At 29.9% G+C, this 21,790-nt stretch overlaps 1 protein-coding gene across 9 annotated transcripts in view; it reads right to left on the bottom strand.

Moving 5' to 3' along the window:
* The window catches only part of LOC129907091 (GTPase-activating protein skywalker), a 150,465-nt gene that overhangs the window by 102,746 nt on the left and 25,929 nt on the right, over window positions 1-21,790 (bottom strand). For 8 of the 9 annotated variants that reach the window (XM_055983147.1, XM_055983150.1, XM_055983154.1 and 5 more), the window contains exon 2: window positions 13,002-13,013. The exons of the other annotated variant lie outside the window; for it this stretch is intronic. The gene's annotated coding sequence lies outside the window, so the exon portion shown is untranslated. The remainder of the gene's footprint in view (window positions 1-13,001; window positions 13,014-21,790) is intronic. 9 annotated transcript variants of the gene reach the window in all.

The raw sequence follows: 21,790 nt of genomic DNA, 5'->3' as shown, positions 1-21,790 counted from the left end.
TATATGGCACATTTTTAGGAGGTTTCTAATACTTTTGAGCAAAACTCTAAACTTTGTCGTGTCCATATGCCAAAACTATCGATTTTACAAAAAAAAAAAGGCTATGACATAATTTTTATAGTGGTCGAAAAGTAGACATCGCATAAAAAAGCCATTTTTCGAATTCGATGCGTGCCGCGAACGGATAGGCAAGATATGGGATGGCAAAGTTAAATCTCGGAAAGAGTGAAGTGGAAGCTATTTTCAACCATTTATTTATGTGTTCATGTCTTGTTGCATTGTTTTGGTACAAAAAATATTAAAGTTTTTCTCAAACTAAATTTATTTCAACAAAATCAGATACAATTTTTCATAATTTAAGTTGCTCAATCTATAGTTTCATGAAGTTTGCAAAAAGTCAAAAGATAAAAGTGATGATGTATCAACAAAGGATAAACAATTGAGATTGTTCTCCTTAAATGCAAATTGTTATTATATGTATTTATGTTCCGTTGGAACAAAATTGAAAAAAAAAGAAATCGGTTTTATGGCACATTTTTAGGAGGTTCCTTATACTTTTGAGCAAAACTCTAAATTTTGTCGTGTCCATATGCCAAAACTATCGATTTTACAAAAAAAGTCTATGACATAATTTTTATAGTGGTCGAAAAGTAGACATCGCATAAAAAAGCCATTTTTGGCGAAAGGATAAGATACGGGATGGCAAAGTTAAAACTCGGAAAGAGTGATGTGGAAACTATTAAATCACTTGTTTTCAAAACTTCCGGAAGGCTTTGCAAGTAACTCTCTTTTTTTAACCATTTATTTATGTGTTCATGTCTTTTTGCTTTGTTTTGGTACAAAAACTATTAAAGTTTTTCTCAAACTTAATTTATTTCAACAAAATCAGATAAAATTTTCCATAATTTAAATTGCTCATTCTATAGTTTCATGAAGTTTGCAAAAAATTTAAAAGATAAAAGTGATGATCTATCAAACAAAGGATAAACAATTGAGATTGTTCTCCTTAAATGCAATTGTTATTATTTCCAGATCATGTAACAAAGGAACTTATTGTTATCTCTATTTATTTGTTCCAAAATAACTTCCGCAATTTTACCCTTAAAAACAAAACTTTTGTCAGCAATTAAAGGTTACAGTAATATCATTGTCAAGTATTTAACCGCACATATCTACATAATATTTAGTAGATTCATCCACTGTAAATTATTGCAACAGTTTAAGTAAACAAAATTAACAACAACAACAACAAAAACAGAACAAAGCGGAAATGTCCATTTTGAGTAGGTAATTCAATGTCATGCTTATTGTATGTTTGTTACGAGAATACCCCTACCCTATTCTGATATTAAGTTCACAATCTCACAAAGAGATTTTTTTATTTTTGTTGTTGTTCATTGTCTCTGAAGGGAGAGATGTTCGCACAGTGAATGGGACAATTTTTGCTGAATAAATAAATATTGTTGCCGCCAAAATCTGACATCGTCGCCAGTACGACGAAAGAGAAAATTTTATTGCCACATTAACGTCTTCATGGTATTCAAAGCTTCCAAAGAGCAATAAGAAACTTTTATAGCTTCAAAAATTAAACTGCTAACTTTGTGCCGACAGTAAAATTCTTAATATACATTCTGATATAGATACATAACATAGTTTTGATGTTTTAGAGATGAAGATTGGAGGCAAAGGAAAGATGGGCCAAAACTTAAAAAGTCGTCCGACAAATTGACGAGCCCACTCTTTGTAGATGCGCTCTATAGCCTCTGTGTGTGATAAATTATGTAAACAATTTATTAGTACATACATGAATGCATGTTGTATGTATATTGAAATAATTATAAAACTCAGTTTTGACATTAATTGCATTTGACTCTTATGTCGTGCTCTATCAATTAATTGGAAAAACAGAAAACTGTGATTGTAATATGTGTGAACCTGTGCCGTGTACCTGGGTACATAATTATTTTATGGTGAATACCACACTCGTACACTAACAAATTTTATTTAATTTTCTTATGAAAGTTGTAATTGTGACCTTGCCAAGGTGTTCTCTCTCGTCACGAGATTTTATATTTATAGTTTTTTCATTAGTTTTGGGTTTTTGTGTTTATGCATTATTGGTTGAAATATGAAAAACAGTTGTTCCCCAATAATTAGGTACACAAAATGATAATGAAGTATTAATCTTATTTGTTTTTATGTGTCTGAAAAGGGACATGAGTAAAAATATAAACAAGTAGTCACAATTGTTTTGACAGAAGCATTTTTCCAAATTAGTTTTGGCGATCTACAGTGTTTTCTTTTCTTATTCGGTTTTTTAGGATATGATTGTTTTCAGCATATCTAAAAATGTATCTTCTACCGTTTGCGTTGATCTGTATATTTTTTTAACTTAAAGCGAAACAAAATATACTCAGTTATTGGCCGTAAATCTTCTCTAATACGATAAGTATTGGCGCTTAAAATTCATTGTTATGTATACAGTCGTCGGCATAATTATTTTGACTAATTTACAATTCTCGATCTGATAAGAATAATTTCTAACGGTTAAACTTTATATAGGTAAAGTTAGTGGTTATTTATTAAGTATTTTATGGTGAATCTCATGGTGGTCAAAGTAAGTTATATGAGTGAAATTTGGCTTTCAGGCAGCTTTTTTTTGTATTAGAAGTGTTTTTTTTTTTTAGCGGCATAAGTATTTTGACCAGCATTCTTTTTCAATTTTTGTAAGGTAAAGTAATACCTTTTGCTTATTTTAAGCATGTATCAAACTGTTGAACATGTTAAGGCTCAGATTCATAAAAAAAAAAATGGAAACATTTCGCAAATAAATAATGAAATTAGGGCATTTATTGTTACAAGTTAAAATTCCCGTTACCTGTTAAACAAATCAATGGCGAACTGATTTGTTTGCGTCGAATTATGTCTTAGCTAATGAGGAAACACAAGAGTACGAGTACTGAGTAGAATCAGCCATGAATCTGTACAAAACAAAAAATTACACAAAAAAAGACAATTTTTTTTTTGCGTAGCTCACTTTGAATCCCAGATTGAACCCTTATATCATGGAACTGGAAATGAAATCCCTAGGGAAGAATTCCTCATCAGAAAGCAAAGATTCCCAGGAGACTTAGGAATTACAATTTTGGGACTTATTAAGCAAGAAAAGCACTAGTTAACCTCTTGAAAGCATGTTGAAAACTATGAAATTCGCAAAAAAGCACGTTGGTAAGCCTAATTTTTTCTGGATCACGGTTTAATGGACCGATGAAAGTTTTTTGGCACTTCATAAATCACCAAGAGTGAATTTTGTTCGGATGCGATCTAGAAAACTTTGTTCAAGAAAAAAAAAAAAAAATCACCATAACATGTTCAACAGTTTGATACATGTTTAAAATAAGCAAAAGGTATTACTTTACCTTACAAAAATTGAAAAAGAATGCTGGTCAAAATACTTATGCCGCTCAAAAAATAGCACTTCTAATACAAAAAAAAGCTGCCTGAAAGCCAAATTTCACTCATATAACTTACTTTGACCACCATGAGATTCACCATAAAATACTTAATAAATAACCACTAACTTTACCTATATAAAGTTTAACCGTTAGAAATTATTCTTATCAGATCGAGAATTGTAAATTAGTCAAAATAATTATGTCGACGACTGTATGTTTAACCCTTTACTTCCTAGTATTATAAACTAGCTGTTTTTTATTCCAACTTTAAGAATTAAAAAAAAAAAAAATTAGATAGCATTTGGGAAGCTTGAGCACTGGAAAATATTCGGAAAAAAAATTCTTTACCTAAATGCAGGGATACACGCTGAGTAATTTTTTTTTTTAGAAAAATTAATTAACGAAAAAACAAAGTAAAACTAAAAACTGTCTCTAATTTTATGTTAAAAAAAAAAAAAAACAAAATGTTCACAGGTTATAACAAAATAAAATTGATCATTACAGTGGGTGCTTAAAGTGAAGAATCCGATTTCTAAAATATAATTTTTTTTTTTTAATATTAACTTTTATTTTTATTTGAGTATATCTCTTGCTTTTTTTTTTGATAAATATATTCCAGCTTTCATTTGTATTGGCTCAAGCCTAGGAATGGGTTTTGGAAATATTATCCTGACAGGGCCATTTTTTGTATGTTTTGTCTAGCCCTTCTAGTAAGCCATAGATATCAAAGTCTGGCAGATTTTTTTTCAGTACAAAATTACAATATACATAATATATACAAAAACTACAAAAACTTAACAGCTTTTTATGCCCGTTAAAAAAAAATATTATTTCTAAGCTGTTCTAGTTGAATTCATTTGAAAATACAAATTATACAATATTATATTGTACATAGTACAACTATTATCAATTAAGTATTCTGATTGTAGGTGAAATATATCAAAGCAGCTGCTTCTCAGTTTTGAAGTGTTGCGCCTTATTTTATTTACAAAGGGTTTTGCCAAGATTTTTTTTCACTTGTTTTGATGTCATGTTAAAATATTTATTTTACTTAAAAATTCTACAGTACCTACCTTATCATTGTCAGTCGTGTGTTAATTTTATATGAAAATTTGTAGGTGGAATATGTTGTTATTATTTTCAGCCCTATTCTGAATGAAAACTACCGGAAAATAAACTTTACATAAAAAAACTTGAAGAAATTTGAAGTCACAGTACTAATCTCAAGATCTAAGATCTCAACTAATTAGGGGTCAAATGCTTGTTGTTTAACTAATTTATTAAATCTGAGTAACAAATTGATTTCAGTGGCTTATGAGCAAAAACATCTTATACTTTTGTTTTTGTATATTAAACATTCAACAGAATCATTACATTTTATCTCCTCATATCTATCAGACTTGGCAATGAGTAATAAAATCATTACTTCCACATTTATAATATTCAGTAAACATTTAAAAAATAATCACCTTAATTATTAGTAAAAACCAACTACACACAATAATTATTATCACCTCACAACCACACAACAACCCCACAACTCTATATAACAATTATATTAAATAATTCAATGAAATTATGCAGCGACTTTAATAGAGGCAATAATAAACACCCCAAAACGTGGAACGTCATCATCGTCATCGTCGTCGTTGTGTCGTCGAATCGCCTCCATCGACATTCTGCATACAATTATCATTCAATAATTTATGATTTCAGAAAGAAAAAAAAAAAACTTAACTCTGCACTGTTCCGGTCAATATGCAGCCGGCCGCCACAATGGTTCATTGCACTTGTTATAGCCATATCTAGAGACAGACGGGCGTATATAGTAGATTTAAATTTAAACAAAAAGAAATCTATACAGAAATTGCTCGCAACACGAACGGACAATCGAAAGTGGTCACCATAGTGTATTCGTTCGTATATATGCAATTATATTCCCAGCAGAGCTACGTGCCTTTTGTCGAATTATTATTGCATATCGTTACTACCAGCTGATGGAGCTGTATGATGTACGTGACCTGCCACGATAATGTAATGTCTCAATGGGTCTTTACTCCCCAAGAGAATTCTATATACACTTCAGAGTAATCATCTGTTATGAGACGTTTGAGAGAAAAACAAAAAGTTTGTAAGTTAATACTTGCTTAGCATTATAATCAATAAATCAACTTGTATGATGTTTCATTAAATTTTTTTGTACGAAAAAGTTGAATTAAAAAAATACACTTATGAGAAGAGCATTAGATGTTTTTTTTTCAAGTAAATACAATTGAAGAATTTCAAGAACAATGGTTGCTTTAGAACAACATACATAGAGACACATGTTTGACACGATGACAACATCAGTTTCATCAAAACCAGGATATGAAATTAGTCTTTAGTCAACAATGATTCGAACAACTCAATTTGGATGCTGAAAAATTGTCAATTGATGTTTCATCGGGCTTAAAAAGCATTTAACCAGGAAGCTGTCTTTAAAAGAACCAAGGAAACCCTAAACAAAGGCCTTAATCATCCCAGTCCTGCTGTATGGGACGGAGTTGAAATTCTTCCCGTAATATTCGGTCCAGTGTGCTATTATACGACATTTATTTGGGCATAAGGCTTAAGCCTAGCGGTTAAGTTGGCAGGGACTTGTGGAACGCATATGAACACCGACGCACCAGCCAGCTGGGCGAGTTTTCGTATCCAATCCCGAAGGGCAACGGAAGAGCAAGACCGTATCCTAGGTGGTATTGGTTTGTTCAGTTGCAGAACAACTTTTACGAACTTGATGTGCGTAACTGGAGACACCTAGCTTGTTGATTGAGGCCGAGATCCATCCTTAACTGTGAGCCTAAGTTTAAGTAAGTAAAGCTGTTAACAGATAAAATCGATTGAACAGAAAATGTTTTGGAGGAAACTGTCTCAAATTTACTGAAGCTTAAAGTGGGTTCTAAAGCGTATCGTCGCACATAGTGGTATTTGCATGATCTACGCGGCCAAAAGTCAAAATATCAAAATAAACAATATCCATTATTATTGCAGACCACAAGTAGGGGACACTCCAACAAACAACAGGCTAAAACCCCACTCTTCTCCAATTGCGAGAAACCAAAAAAAAATTAGTCGGAACTTAATCATTGCAAATTTGTGAGACAGGACTGATTTGCGCGGTCTTGGGACAGTTTTAGCTATTTATTAAAATTGCAGTGTTAAATTTTTTTCTGGTGAAAATAGCGATGGATACGGAAACTAAAGGTATTAGACATTTCAAATATTTTTTATGAAATTTGTTTTACCTGAATATTTTTTTAGTGGTGGGCAAAAAGGGGCCAAAATAAAGATAATTTTTTTAAGAATTTTATCTATGAAAAGAAATTTCTTTGTGTATCCTGCTAGATCCCGCAGTTATTGTTATTTGTATGAAAACTTGAAAGCTTTACTTAACAAGTTCTTAACAATTCAGCGGCAGAATACCGCAGTCGCGAGAATTTTCAGCACATAGAAAATTTTAATATAGTTGCATAATTAGTAGCCGTGTTTTATTGGTACTCAGTATTTTACTGAGTAAACATTTTATGCTCTAAATATCAAAAAACGATTAATTTTATTTGTTTTTTATAATCCTTAACTGTTGAAGGGTAAAAAATGTATAAGTTAAGAAAAAAATTTTCTCTGTAAACCAACAAATAAAAAACTTTTGTTTAGCCTTAGCAATCATTTGTTGTTGGTAACCATGTAAAATTTTACTGAGCTAAGTACTGAGTTACCAATAAACACGGCTAGTATTAAAAAAATTATAATCTGAATTTTTTCTCCCGTTATCAAATAATTTTGTATATTGGGCATTTAAAAATATTAAAAAAAATTTTTTTTTTCAAAAAAAAAAAATTGAAGAAAAAAAATTTTTTTACAAAAAAAAAATTCATTTTGTAAAAAGATTTTTTTTTCCTACAAATTTTTTTTTTTTTTTTGAACAAAAACAACTGATTTAAGTAATTTGGGTGTTATAAAATAAAAAAAAAAATAAAAAATAATTTTGGCCGCTTAGATTGTTGAAATACCTCTATGTGCGTCGCGTCGTCGGTGCTGGCCAAAGTCATCTAAGTGCATTCGGTTTCTTTAGCACTTAGGTTACTAGGGCGCAATAAATTTGATTAACTTCACTAGCTAAAAGTCGTAAGCCTCCCTTATAACAGTCGACTATTTGATGAACACCTTAGAAGACCTTTGCAGACATATGCAGAGTAAAATAATCACCTACAAACTTTGAAGATTTTATGTCAATACCTATTTTATCCCTATAGAGCCTTTCAATTTCTGTTGGTCATAGAATGAAGATATCTAGGCCATCCAGATCTATAATACTGCTTCGATTTGGTTATAACATACACAGTAGACTGGGCCAAAAAAATAAAATATTTTTTTTTTTTTTTTTAAGTTACTTCGAAAATCTTGTTCAGGATGATGAAAAAAAAATTTGTTGAAAATCGAGAAAAAAATTAAAAAATCAATTTTTAAATCGTGAATAACTTCTTCAGAACTCAATTTAGGGAAAATTACTATGAGACCTTTTTTGTAGAGAATTAAATTTCCTATAAGAATCTGTCGTGGTTTTATTTTTCTATTCACTTATTTGCTCATCACAAAATTCCAAAGTGGAACAGTCAAATTGAAAAAAACACTTCGATTTAAAAAGCTTAATTACTCGAATACGGCTCGTCTGACGAAAATTTTCAATCAGATCTTTTTTGAAGGAAATTTAATTTTATATAAGAAAAAATGAACAGAAATTTGTTTTACTTTAATCGTCTAGCAGTTCTGATGTAACACATCATATCATGTATAAAAATAAAAAACACCGATGATAGACCTCTTAAAATTATTTTTAACGGCTCAAATTTTCACCAAATTTTTTTTTCATCATCCTGAACAAGATTTTCGAAGTAACTTTCAAAAAAAAAAATATTTTATTTTTTTGGCCCAGTCTAATACACAGAGACAAAGACATTTAAAAAGAATAATTCATGCTGTTTTAAGTAGGAGTTTGCATTGTGGGTGATTTAGATCATAAGAATAATTTGATCAACTCTACCTTTCTCCCGGACTTTGTTGTCAAACATTTTAAAAGAATATGACAAGTGAATTTATATCAACTGCCGTACTCCAATAAACATGTTTTGTTCTCAAGCAAACTTGTTTCAATTATTTCACTTTTATTCCCTATTAACATGAAACCACTCGCAAAAATGAATTCACTATCTAGAGGCGGTTCTTTAAAAGTTATTTTTGTTTTCAACTTTTTTTAATCACATGATCAAATCATAGGTTCAACAAATTGGATTTTTTTTTATCTCCATCTTAAAATTTTTAACTTCTTTCTGGAGTTTGAGTTGCAAACTTCAAACCACACTTCAAACATGCTGTTTAAACAACAAGCAGTGGCCGGCAGCAGTGCGGTGGTGTATATCTTAAATGGCGTGGGAAACACGATATCAAATTTATTGATCGCCTCTAGGTTAATACAGTTTATGGCTCGACGAATACTGATACCATTTGTCGCGTGGTAACGAATGTCACGTGGTTCGTCTTTTATGACTTTTCGTTTGATTTTATCGCATTCTAATTGCATAAAGACTTGAAAGCAGCGATCGTAATATTAAATTTATGTATTTTGAAAGTATTGTTCGATTTTTTTTTTGTAGACCAAACCTTGAACTTTAAAGATAACTATCTGTTAGAACGTTTAAGATTTGCTGAGGTCATCATGTGGTTAAATATTTTGCAGTCATAAGTTTGATTATTTAAGATTTCTCTGAATTTTAGTTTAGTTTTTTAACAGTAAGAAATGAAAGAATTTTTATTTTTCAAAGTTTCGAAAATGGGACATTAATTTTTTTTGAAATTTTCATTTTCGAAATTTTTTTTTAAGAATTTGGGGTCCCTAGGTTATCCTTGCGTATTTGCTTGATTTTTGTCTTTCCTATTTCTATCAGATGTAGGCGTTTTCATCCGAAATGTGCTAAGTCAATAAATAAGATAAAAAAGATGAGAACTCACAACTATTGTTTAAACGAACAGTTTTTGAAAACGCAGAGTAATCAGCTTTTCGCTATCGATTTCTTTTACATTTGGAAAAAATCTTAATTTTACTGGGCCATTTTCATAGACGCTGTCTAAGTTGCTACTAAGAATAAATTGCACGACTGGGGTCGCACGTACTTGCTCTTATGCTTAAAGTAACTATAATGTTAAAGCTTTTTATTCAAGAAATTTAAAATTTGATATTTTGAAGAAATTTCATAAGCAGTATAAAAAAATTAAATCTGTTTTTATAATTAATTAAACTCCTTTTTAAATTATCTTAAAAAAAAAAACAAATATGCCATTTTATTTCTCGTATAAAAAGGTATTTTTATTTTTTGTTTTAAAAATAATTTTTTATATAGGTATAAAAATTTTTTAACATTTTTCAAAAAAAAAGTTGGTATGCCATTTTGAAGAAATAATTAATTTACACATAAAAACTAAATTTCAAAATTTTTCATTGATCCGTTTTCAAAAAATTGATTTTTCAAAAAAAAATTTTGAAATATTTTTTAAAAAACCAAAAATGCGTTTTTTGAAAATTTTCTAAAATTTTAATACTATCTTTACTTACACAGTTTTGTATAAAAATTTTCATTTAAATCGGGTTAATGTTGTACGAGATATTCAGAAACGAAAAAAACCGTTCTATGACAGGTACCGTTAATAACGGTACAAAAAATATTTTTTTTATTTAAAAAGTTGGCCCTTATGTGTAGTACTACACACAAAAATTTTAATCAAAATCGTTAGAGCCGTTTTTGAAAAAAATTACCTTTTCTATTTCCGTTATATGGCAGGTACCGTTAGTTTTGGTCATAAAAAAAATTTCAATTTCCCCTCTAGGGAATCACCAAAAACTGCTTACTACCAAGTTTGAAGAAAATCACTTCACTCGTTTAGGCTGCAGCTCCAGATAGAGACAGACACACAGACAGACAGACAGAATTGCCGGACCCACTTTTTTGGCATTCTCCATCATCGTAATGTCATGTAAAATTGTTATCTCGAGTTCGATTTTTTTACGAATCCTAAACTTGCCCTATAGTACCTATATCGCAAGTAAAAACTGGAGTTTATCCTATTCAAATTACATTGGATAAACCCCAGTCTAAGATAAGCCGGGGTTCTAAAAACGACAATGAATATGTTCCAGTATCGTTATTGTCTTAAATTAAATAACACTGGTAATGAAAAAAGAGCTTGAAGCAAACCATACTTTTCTAAAGGATTTTTGTGTGCTGATTCCGAATCCGAAGTCAAAATTTCTCTGGGACGTCACGTTTTGAAATATTTTAATATTAGCTGCTTTGAACTAAGTTCAAAGTAGTTTTAAGTACTAAAAAGTAGATAAATATTTCCAAAGGAACGCAGCTATTAACAGGCCAAACGTGATTTTTGGTACTTTAGGGCGTTGAATTTAATCACCTTTATATTTTATCCATTTAAATGTGTTAATTTTTTTTATTATTTTTTTTTTCTAAAAGAAATTTGATATAGAAGTGTGTGATGTCTCTAAATCCTTGTGGTTAAGGTAACATATGGTTTTTTGAAGTAAATTACAGTTTTCGACTCTTGATTTGAATAAAAAAAAGCAAAATATTACGGAAAAATATATAGTTTAGATCAAACGTCAAAAAACATTTCATTCAAAATTAGTTTTTGAGAGTTTATAGCGAAAAATAGTGATGAGCATAGCTCAAAAACTAGACGTGTTGGAATAAATCATTAAACAGTTTTAAATTCGGCACGCTCAAATTAATTAAAATCACCTTACAGTGTTCTTGCTCCCGACTTTTTTTTGTTTTTTGCCGACCAGTGTAATTAACTAATATAAAATATTTTTTACATACTTTATTATTCACCACATTAAAATTTGTTTAATAGGCCTTACAAACAGTTATCATCAAAATATTAAAAAACACACAAACAAATCAAGTAAAAATTAGAAACTTTTTAAATGTTCAAACAAATTAATTATTTTTTGTATTCTAAATAAATGAAAAAAAAAAAAAACTTTGCACAAACAATGCAGCATTAAAACACGATTTCATTATGCGGTCAATGTTCTCCGTCACCCCATTCACACACAACCATGGTGATCTCATAAACGATAAAAGCGATAAAGCCAAGCAACACAAAACTAAAACTAAAACAAAATAAAAAAACATCTATGTTGCTCAGTTCGAAAGCTCATGTAATACAGGGTATTTAAAATCTACTACACATAACACCTTACAAAGACTAGGGAGAAAGCTTCCTTTAAAAAAAGGGCCAATCTGCCAAATTTTATTTCTAAAGACTTACGGAAAATCTGAAACCTTCCGTCGTAAATTAGAGACAAATATGCCGTCACGTACAGACAAATCTGATTTCTCATTTTTCAGACTCTCTCGTTTGAAGTAGTTTCTTTAGGCAGTATTTGGTACAGGCACAAAAAAATGAGCTCTACTTACTATTTTAAGGGTTAAAATAAACAAAGAACAAAGAAGGAAACGTCACGTACAGACAAGCAAAGTTAACAAACAAAATTTCGTGGAGGTTGAAGAATTACTGTTTCAAAAATCCATACAATTTGGTGTTTTGATGTGTAAAGAACTAGCTATTGTAGGTGAAATAAACAAACATAAAACTTGTAAAATATATGTAAGCATAAGAAAATATTAATTGTCACGTACAGAAAAAAACTATCATGTTTTCGTGGAATGCAACATTTGAAAAATATAAATTTTAACTTTTTTCCCAGTTTCAATTCAACAATAATTTTTCTTTTTTTTTAAAGCGTTCGAGGTGAAAAAGTTTAAAATTAATGTATTTGAAACAAATTTTAAAATAAAACTAACAAAAATTCATTACAATTTGTAGACCAAAACACCCTGTGTTTTAATATATGGTACGGCACGCTACTATTAGTCGTTTAGTTATTATGAAATCTTTACGCTCCGTCGCTATATACCCCGTTTTTATTCTGTCTCTATCTCTGTCGCAAAGTATAATGAATTTAATAGAAATATGACTTAGTAGGTACTTCATTCGAGTGCATTCAGCCTTGGAAGTTGCAGTGCAGCTCGGCGGGCTTGTTCCGCTGCTTTAAACACTTCATGTACATTGCATGGAGAATTACATTTATGGTATAAATATGTACCTTAATATCTCTCGCTTCTCTTCTGATGTAAACCACGTGTAAATGTGTTCCATAGAGCACAGAAAGAGTTTTTTTTTCTTTCTTTTTTATAATGAACAAACTTATATGCGCAGTGATATGAATATAATTACAAGCTAATTGATTTCAGATATTTACCGCTGCATTTATGAGTTCATAGGAGTAAAAATTTAAATTCAATTTGATTTAATGCATTGAAAAATTTTCAAGTGGGTTGTACATTTTACATATATAATTTGTTTAACTTGAAAATAATGATATACGAATAAAAGTATTATATTTACCACAGAGGTCAAGTTGAATTAAATTACCTGATGGCCTACCTGCAAAAAAAAGAAAAATATTGTTTATTAGAAATGAAAACAAGTTTATATAATATTTATGTAAAATAGTTTTATGTGTGACAAAACAATTGTTTGCTCATTCAAATATTTGGACATTTTGACGACATCGACATTTTGACGTCGATTTTCTACACATCGAATCCATTATTTTTGTGCGAAAAGTTCAATTATCTTGGATCTATGATCAACAACAAAGCATCTTATGGGAAAAAAAAAAAAAAACAATCATGTCTGCAGTTTACACGTGTTAGAAGTGAAACCTTAAAAAATCATTGTTTATGTATAAAAAAAAAATGAAATTAAAGGTGATGGAGTCAAGTTAGATTTTTTCGTTTATTTTTTGAAGAAAAATGATTTTTTAAGGTTAAACTTCTACCACGTTTTAGATTTTTTTTTAATTCAATCATCTAAACAAAAAATATCTTTTTTCTCTTCTTACAACATTAAATCCATTTTTTTAAATGACAACATAAAATAAATTCTTTATCATCTGAAAGCTTATTACTTCACCTTTTATATGACGCTTCAATCATATTTCTACTATGCCTACAAACAAAGTAAGAATTTTTTTAGGCCAACCATATCGAAATCTCAAACGGAGATTACGGTACTTCCTACACTGGTGACTGGTCATCGGCAACAGATCTCAACAGGTGTTTGAGTGTTTTTTAAGTTTTTTCAATTTAAGATGGCTTTACTTGTAGAGCACGTACCGTTATGTGTACGGTGACCATCCGTTTCGGTTTACCCGGGACTGTCCCGTATTTCTACAGCTTGTCCCGGGTTTTTATTTTAGAAACCCGGGACGTATAAGTGTGCCGTATTTTGTTATTTGTCCTGTGATTGTCCCGTGTTTGCACACTCTGATTTTTTTTTGATCAAAATAAAAAAATTGTACGGAAAACAAGAACAAGAAAAATGTGATTGGAAATTAATAGTTTTTCCAATTTTTCGGATCAAAGCCCTAAGCCAAGTACGCTACTGAAGCAAAACGAAAATTTTTCCAAGTAAAAAATCGTTGAAGGATGAAAAATTACCTGGACAGGTAAATGTGAGTGACAAACGACAGAAAACTCCAAATATTCTAGCAATGGTAAAAATTTCGTTGTTTAAGTTCGTAATGTGCAACGAAAAGCTAAATTTTGGTTTACGATTTCGTTGTGCTGGTTTTATATAAAAATTTTCGTTTCGCCTCCAAAAAATTGAATTTTTTTTTGAAAATCATTATTTTCAAAACGATCCAACAAATTTTGTATCCGTCTCGGGCTTCGCTTCTAGAAATATGGTCACTGTAGTTATGTGTGATATTTCAAATGAAAGGTAATATTATCAGCATGCGTACCAAAGTTAAATCAATTTTTTATGTGCTCTAGATCAAAAGATATAACGTGTTTAGAAAAAGACATCTTTTCACCGTTATCTCAGGATTTTTTATATAAAATCAATAGACATTTGGTACAGTTATAGTTTATTCTATTACCTTTCTACAGTTTAAATTTCATTCATCTATCTATTGAAACAAAAAAGTTATAATCAATTGATTTTCCTGTCGCTTTTTCGTTTCATCGTGTTTCAAATCACTACGATACTAAAGAAGTTTTCACTTCAAAAAAAAAAATGTGGCAGAAAGTTGTCGCGCATGTGGTCAATAAGATTACTTCTTATGCATTCGGAAACATGACGAAGCCCTTCGTTAACTCATGTTAATTTTACAACTTGGAATTACAACGGGCGTCACAGAAGAATCAATTAAGATTTTACCGTACACAAACGTTTCTTAAAGAAAACTAACAAACATATTGCGGGAACGCACCAAGAACAGAAGTTTAGAAGTTTTGCCCAATTTCAGCGTTGTTTGAACCAAAAAAAAAATGTACAATGCAAAAGTGAAGACTTATGTATGTATGTACCTTAGAGTGGACCAAAAAAATCATTTTTTCATTATTTTGATTTGCTCTACCGAAAACTTGTTTTCTCGACACAAAATAATGCTACCCTAATTTTTTCAGAATTTTTCGATGATGTTTAGGGGTTGCGCGCACCCCTTTTATAAAAAAAATAAGCTCTTTTAGTTTTTAATTTTTTTAAAGCTTAAATAATTTTTTAATCGAAAAGCTGTTTGAGGGAAAAGTATTGAGTATCAATAGATCTACTTACATCAATTTTTCTTTTTTCAAAAAAAAATATTTTTGACTGATTCCCAGGCGTTAGAAGTCGAAATTACTGGTAAATGCTGGGAAAAAAGCCTAAAAACTATGTTTTACTGTTGTTTATAACGGTTAAAATTATTTTTATCGTATTCCTCATCAAATTTACTTTAAAAACCGTGCTTTTATATTGCTAAATTCTTCTTAGATTGATAAAAGAAAAATAATTTTTAAAAAAGATCGTACCAAAACAAGTGAAGGAAAAATGGGGGAGGGTACTATATCTTGCGCGACGAGATTTGATAACAGTATTTTGTAGAGGAGTTAAATACGATCCTTTTTCATTATGGGAGGGGTGGTCTATCTGGCTCCGTTTAGGCGGGAATGGCAATTTCCTAAAAAATGACTTAAAATGATAAAAAATATATTAAAATACAATGGCAACACTTACAGTTATGAATGATAGCTTTTTCAAAAGCTGGAACTGTACACTTTATTCTAATTTTGAAGTAAAGTTATTTCAATCAATTGTTTTTGAAATAATCGATTAAAAAGTAAAAAATTGGGAAAAAAAAGTTTAAAAAACACATTAAATACTGTTTTTTGTCAATTGTGGATTACAATACAAAAAATGGCTGATAAAATAAAGTGTCACAATTGATTCCTTATCAAATACTGAAGTCCATATGTTTTAATGCTTTCTAGTTTTTGAGAAAATTGAAAAATAAAACAAATTCTTTTTATCAGATTATAATTTTTATGGCTGTTTTTAATATTTTTGCCACCATCAAAAAACATATCCGATATTCAATATTATAAGGCGCTGCATCAACAACAACATCATTAAAAAATATGGATAGTTATCAAAATAAAATTTCGTGGAACCAGAAGGACGATCTCGAGTAGGTCTGATAAAAAAGAAGTTTTTTTTATTTTTCAACTTTATCAAAAACTAGCAAGTATTAAAACTTATGGACTTCAGTATTTGATAAGGAATCAATTGTGACACTTTATTTTATCAGCCATTTTTTGTATTGTAATCCACAATTGACAAAAAACAGTATTTAATGTGTTTTTTAAACTTTTTTTTCCCAATTTTTTACTTTTTAATCGATTATTTCAAAAACAATTGATTGAAATAACTTTACTTCAAAATTAGAATAAAGTGTACAGTTCCAGCTTTTGAAAAAGCTATCATTCATAACTGTAAGTGTTGCCATTGTATTTTAATATATTTTTTATCATTTTAAGTCATTTTTTAGGAAATTGCCATTCCCGCCTAAACGGAGCCAGATAGACCACCCCTCCCATAATGAAAAAGGATCGTATTTAACTCCTCTACAAAATACTGTTATCAAATCTCGTCGCGCAAGATATAGTACCCTCCCCCATTTTTCCTTCACTTGTTTTGGTACGATCTTTTTTAAAAATTATTTTTCTTTTATCAATCTAAGAAGAATTTAGCAATATAAAAGCACGGTTTTTAAAGTAAATTTGATGAGGAATACGATAAAAATAATTTTAACCGTTATAAACAACAGTAAAACATAGTTTTTAGGCTTTTTTCCCAGCATTTACCAGTAATTTCGACTTCTAACGCCTGGGAATCAGTCAAAAATATTTTTTTTTGAAAAAAGAAAAATTGATGTAAGTAGATCTATTGATACTCAATACTTTTCCCTCAAACAGCTTTTCGATTAAAAAATTATTTAAGCTTTAAAAAAATTAAAAACTAAAAGAGCTTATTTTTTTTATAAAAGGGGTGCGCGCAACCCCTAAACATCATCGAAAAATTCTGAAAAAATTAGGGTAGCATTATTTTGTGTCGAGAAAACCAGTTTTCGGTAGAGCAAATCAAAATAATGAAATATAATTTTTTTGGTCCACCCTAATGTACCTTAAAAAAAAAGACTAAGTGAACACATTCCAAAACTTTTTTTCAATGTCATCTGCAACTTTTTGTTTTCATTTGCAATGAGACATAATAGCTGGGTTCAATCCAAGTTACATGAACGTAAGTTCTGAATCTTTGAGGGTTGTGATTGGCCGGTTGTCATCAAAAGCTAGGTGACATTTGGGTTTTGATCAATCAGAGCCTCTAAAAATACTTGCTTTAAATGAAGCTAGTAATTTGGAACCCTTCTTTTTTAACTTTTGTATGGAATATTCATATTCACTCAATGACTAGGACTTTAACAAACAGAACACCAAAATTATGTTTGTGGGTAATTATTTCTAAAAACACACCTTAAATTGTCGATTAGACACATGATTTGGCCCAATTAATCTACTTTCAAACAAATTATACCTACAACTAACTCATCAAGGAAAAGCTGTGACTACCAGTTTTCTAAAGTATCTTTACTCCTTCTTTAAGCTTTATACCGTGGAACATGAGAATTTTCTTATTTCATTAATATTTCATGAGTCTATTTGTGTAAGGAAACGAGTTCAACTAAACGATGCGAAGTGTAAGTACCAATTCATAAATTAACTTAAATTTTTTCAGTCACGTAAATGTATTTTTTAATGTGAATTTTATTACCTATTTTTTCTTGTTAAAATTGATTATTTTTCTCAAAAAAAAAAAAAAGAATCAGTAAAAAAAAATAATAAATATGAATTATTGTTGGTCTTAAAGCTCATTGTCGTTTCGATAACCCCCCTCATAACCTCATGCAGCCGGTCACGTTCAGCTTCTTTTTATTTTGAATTACGTGCCAAATTATGTGAATTTCAATTTGAATAAACCTCCAAAACAAGTATGCAGTTTTGATTGATATATTAAGATGAATTTTAAGAAAAAAAATTTTCAAAATCGTTAGAGCCGTTTTTTTTAAACTAATTTTTTACAAATAATTTTTTGGAAAAAAGTTTTAAATTATATTTGGTTTGCCTTTTTGTAGAAATCTCTAATCAACATCTAGAAACAAAATTTCAAGAAAATTCAATATCACGTTTTCGAAAATTTGATTTTTCAAAAAACAATTTTCAATTTTTTTTTTTAAATCCAAATTTTTTTTTTTTTTTGAATTATATAAATGCTTCTTCAGAAAAAGTTTCGTTGAAATCGAACAAGCAGCTTCGGAGATAATCGGATTTGAAAAAAAAACGGTTCTATGGCAGGTACCGTTAATAATAATTTTCAAAAAAAAAATTTTTTCATTAGAAGATAAACCTTAGCTTAAAACTAATATTTGAATTTTTTAAACAAAATCGTTGGAGCCGTTTTCGAGATATTTGAATTTTACTAAAATCGGTATATGACAAGTACCGTTATTTTTGATCCAAAAAAATTAATTCCAAAAACCCCTCTGGAGAGTCGCCAAATAAGGCTACATACCAAGTTTGACATTAATCGGCCCATCCGTTTAGGCTGTAGCTCCTTATACAGACAGACTGACAGACTGACAGACTGACAGACTGACAGACTGACAGACTGACAGACTGACAGACTGACAGACTGACAGACAGACGGACTTCCGGGGCCCACTTTTTTGGCATTCTCTACCATCGTAATGTCATGGAAAAATGTTATCTCAACTTTTTTTTTTTGTACGAATACATATCTTGATATATAGTCCCTATATCGCAAGTAAAAAGTGTCATGACACTTTTTATAGATAATAATCTGGTCTAGAATTTTTGCATTGAAAATTTTTTGATTAGACACCGTTTTGCTGAAAATCGTGAAAAACTAGTTTTTGTGACCTTTGACCCCAAGTAAAATATTTTCCAGGTCTCGGATCGATGAGGACTTTTTAGATTTAATTTATGATGGTGTTTCCAACAATCCTACCAATTTCCAGCTTGTTGGGAATTAATGTAACCTCGGATGTCTAAATTGACCGGACTACAACCAACGTTTTAAAAATGACAAATGAAAAAAATTACAAAAATTCGCTTGCATATATTGCAAGTCAGAACAGCAGCTGGGATTTTCTGACAAATCTTCAAAATCATCTCTATTGGGTGCTGACTAAGCTATCTGACAATCTCTTATATTTACGTGTTGCACTGTCTTGCGTGTTATAATAAACAATACAAAAAAAAAATAATACTACAAAAACAAACAAACAAACATTTCTCTCTCTGTCTCTTATCCATAAGTAATCATTTTCATTAGAATTTAATTAATAATAAATATATTGTACACGTCCATACAATATCGGTATTCCCTCTAGACAAGTGTTTTCCCTACACGATATTTTATGAGAAATAAAACATCCAATTTCACCACTCTTTCGATTGCTAACACAGAATGTTGTTTGTGGTGTGTTTGTGTTACATGTCTGTCTACCACAGTAGCTATTATCTACATGAAAGTTATTAATAAAAGTGTCAACTCAGCATTGATGAATCATCATCATCTAAACCGAACAGCACAATATTATACTTACATATAGACGTCATGAGTGTCTGAATTGGTATACCTATCGATTGAAATTCTATAGGAAAAAAGTTAAGAGGAAAAGTGAATTGTTGTATTCAATGCCATTATTACATCGGTATCTATTGATTGTCGTCACTTTCTGATTCGAACTTTAGACTTTTTTTTATTTATTCCACAATAGATGTCATTTTACTTTGTCGTAAATAGATTATAATAGTGAAGGGAACCTATTTTATGATATTTATTGGGTTAAAAATAAACTGATTTTTCCATGAAAAAGTTCATTCGAATGTGATTTGTGTTACAACAGTTAATACATTCCGTTACTTTTGAAAAGTTTAAGGAAAAGGCAAAAAGTTTTGTGTAAACAAACACGTGTTTTTTCCGCATCAATCAATAATTTACATACAAAAAAAAGAAAAGTATCTACTCAGGATGGAATTAGGCAAATGAAGTTTGGTTCGAATGGCAACAAAGAAGTAGTGTCGAATGTCATTGCCCTTTACGATATTAGAATGTAATGAAAAGTAAATTGATTCGTCATGTTATCTGTTTATGACAATTAATAGAATTAAATAAAACAGTGTGGTCTAAATAGTTTTTAGAAAATGTCATTTTGTACCTCAGTTAATAATATCATATGCCAAAGATACGCAGGCGGCCAGCAGGGCTTAGGTATAATTAAAAACACTCATTTTTAATTTTCCTTCATCGATCGTGATATTACAACAGAACAAATGTTGTTCCTTACTGACCGCATCTTCTCAATAAAGAATGCACACGTAAAAATAAAAAAAAAAAAATTATTAATTTATGATAGATTATAAATAAATAAATACTTAAGTCTTTAGTTTTTTTGTAATGTTGCATGTCTTTATTTTTTATCGAGAAGATGCAATCAATAAGGAACAGATTGTTTCTATTGCAATATTAATGAACTAGATCACAAAAAAGCACGTTTTATAGTTAAATTTTTTCAAAAGTGACTCCTAGGGTTTTGATTAAAAAGTTCTTACTTTAAATTATTACACCGGCACACAAAAAAAATAAAATGCACGACTTGGTCGCACAAACTTGCTCTTAGAGTTCAAGTTGCTTAAATTTTTATATAGAATTTTGGGAAATGTAGGTAGGTAAAATTCGTTTTTTTTTTTTTACTAAAACAATTTAAATTGCCCTCCAAAACAAGTATTCAGTTTTGATTGATATATTAAGATGCATTTTTAGAAAAAAAATTTCAAAATCGTTAGAGCCGCTTTTTAAAAAAAAACTAATTTTGTATAAATAATTTTTTTTGGAAAAAAGTTTTAAAATAAAATTGGTATGCCATTTTGTAGAAATCACTAAATAACGTCTAAAAACAAAATTTCAAAAAAATTCAATGTCCCGTTTTCAAAAATTTGATTTTTCAAAAAAAAAAAATTCCAAATTTGTGGCTTATATTAAAATTATATAAATGCTTTTTCACAAAAAGATAAATTTTACTTTTTCCGTGGGCTATAGGTCTTTCTTCAATATACTTAGTTAGTATTAGTCGACGTTTCGGGTATATTGAAGAAAGACCTATAGCCCACGGAAAAAGTAAAATTTATTTTACTAAAAAGGTCACAAAAGGAGAAACTAATTTTCACAAAAAGTTTCGTTGAAATCGAATACGCAGTTTCGGAGCAAATCGGATTTAAAAACTGTTCTATGGCCGTTAATATTGATTTTCAAAAATATATTTTTTCATTAGAAGATAGACCTTGTCTTAAAACTTCCAATTTGATTTTTTAAACAAAATCGTTTTTGAGAAATTTTAACTTTTTACTAAAATCGGTATATGACAAGTACCGTTATTTTTGGTCCAAAAAAAAATTAATTTCAAAAACCCCTCTGAAGAGTCGCCAAATAACGCTACATACCCAGTTTGACATCAAGCAGACCATTCGTTTAGGCTGTAGCTTTTTTTACAGACTGACAGACGGACTTCCGGGACCCACTTTTTTGGCATTCTCTATCATCGTAATGTCATAGAAAAATGTTATCTCAACTTTTTTTTAGTACGAATGCATACCTTGATATATGTATATAGTACCTATACCGCAAGTAAAAATTAGTGAAAGTCATCATAAATATAATAATGCTGGTTCTATTGTCTCTATTTAATGTTTCACAAATTGTGTGAAGTTAAATTTTATTGTTGATCAAATTTTGTCATTTTACTTCGAAAAAAG

This window comes from Episyrphus balteatus, chromosome 1, assembly GCF_945859705.1.
Source record: "Episyrphus balteatus chromosome 1, idEpiBalt1.1, whole genome shotgun sequence".
Taxonomy (NCBI): Eukaryota; Metazoa; Arthropoda; class Insecta; order Diptera; family Syrphidae; genus Episyrphus; species Episyrphus balteatus.
Note: the sequence above shows the minus strand (reverse complement) of the source record. Positions and strands in the feature narration are given on the sequence as shown.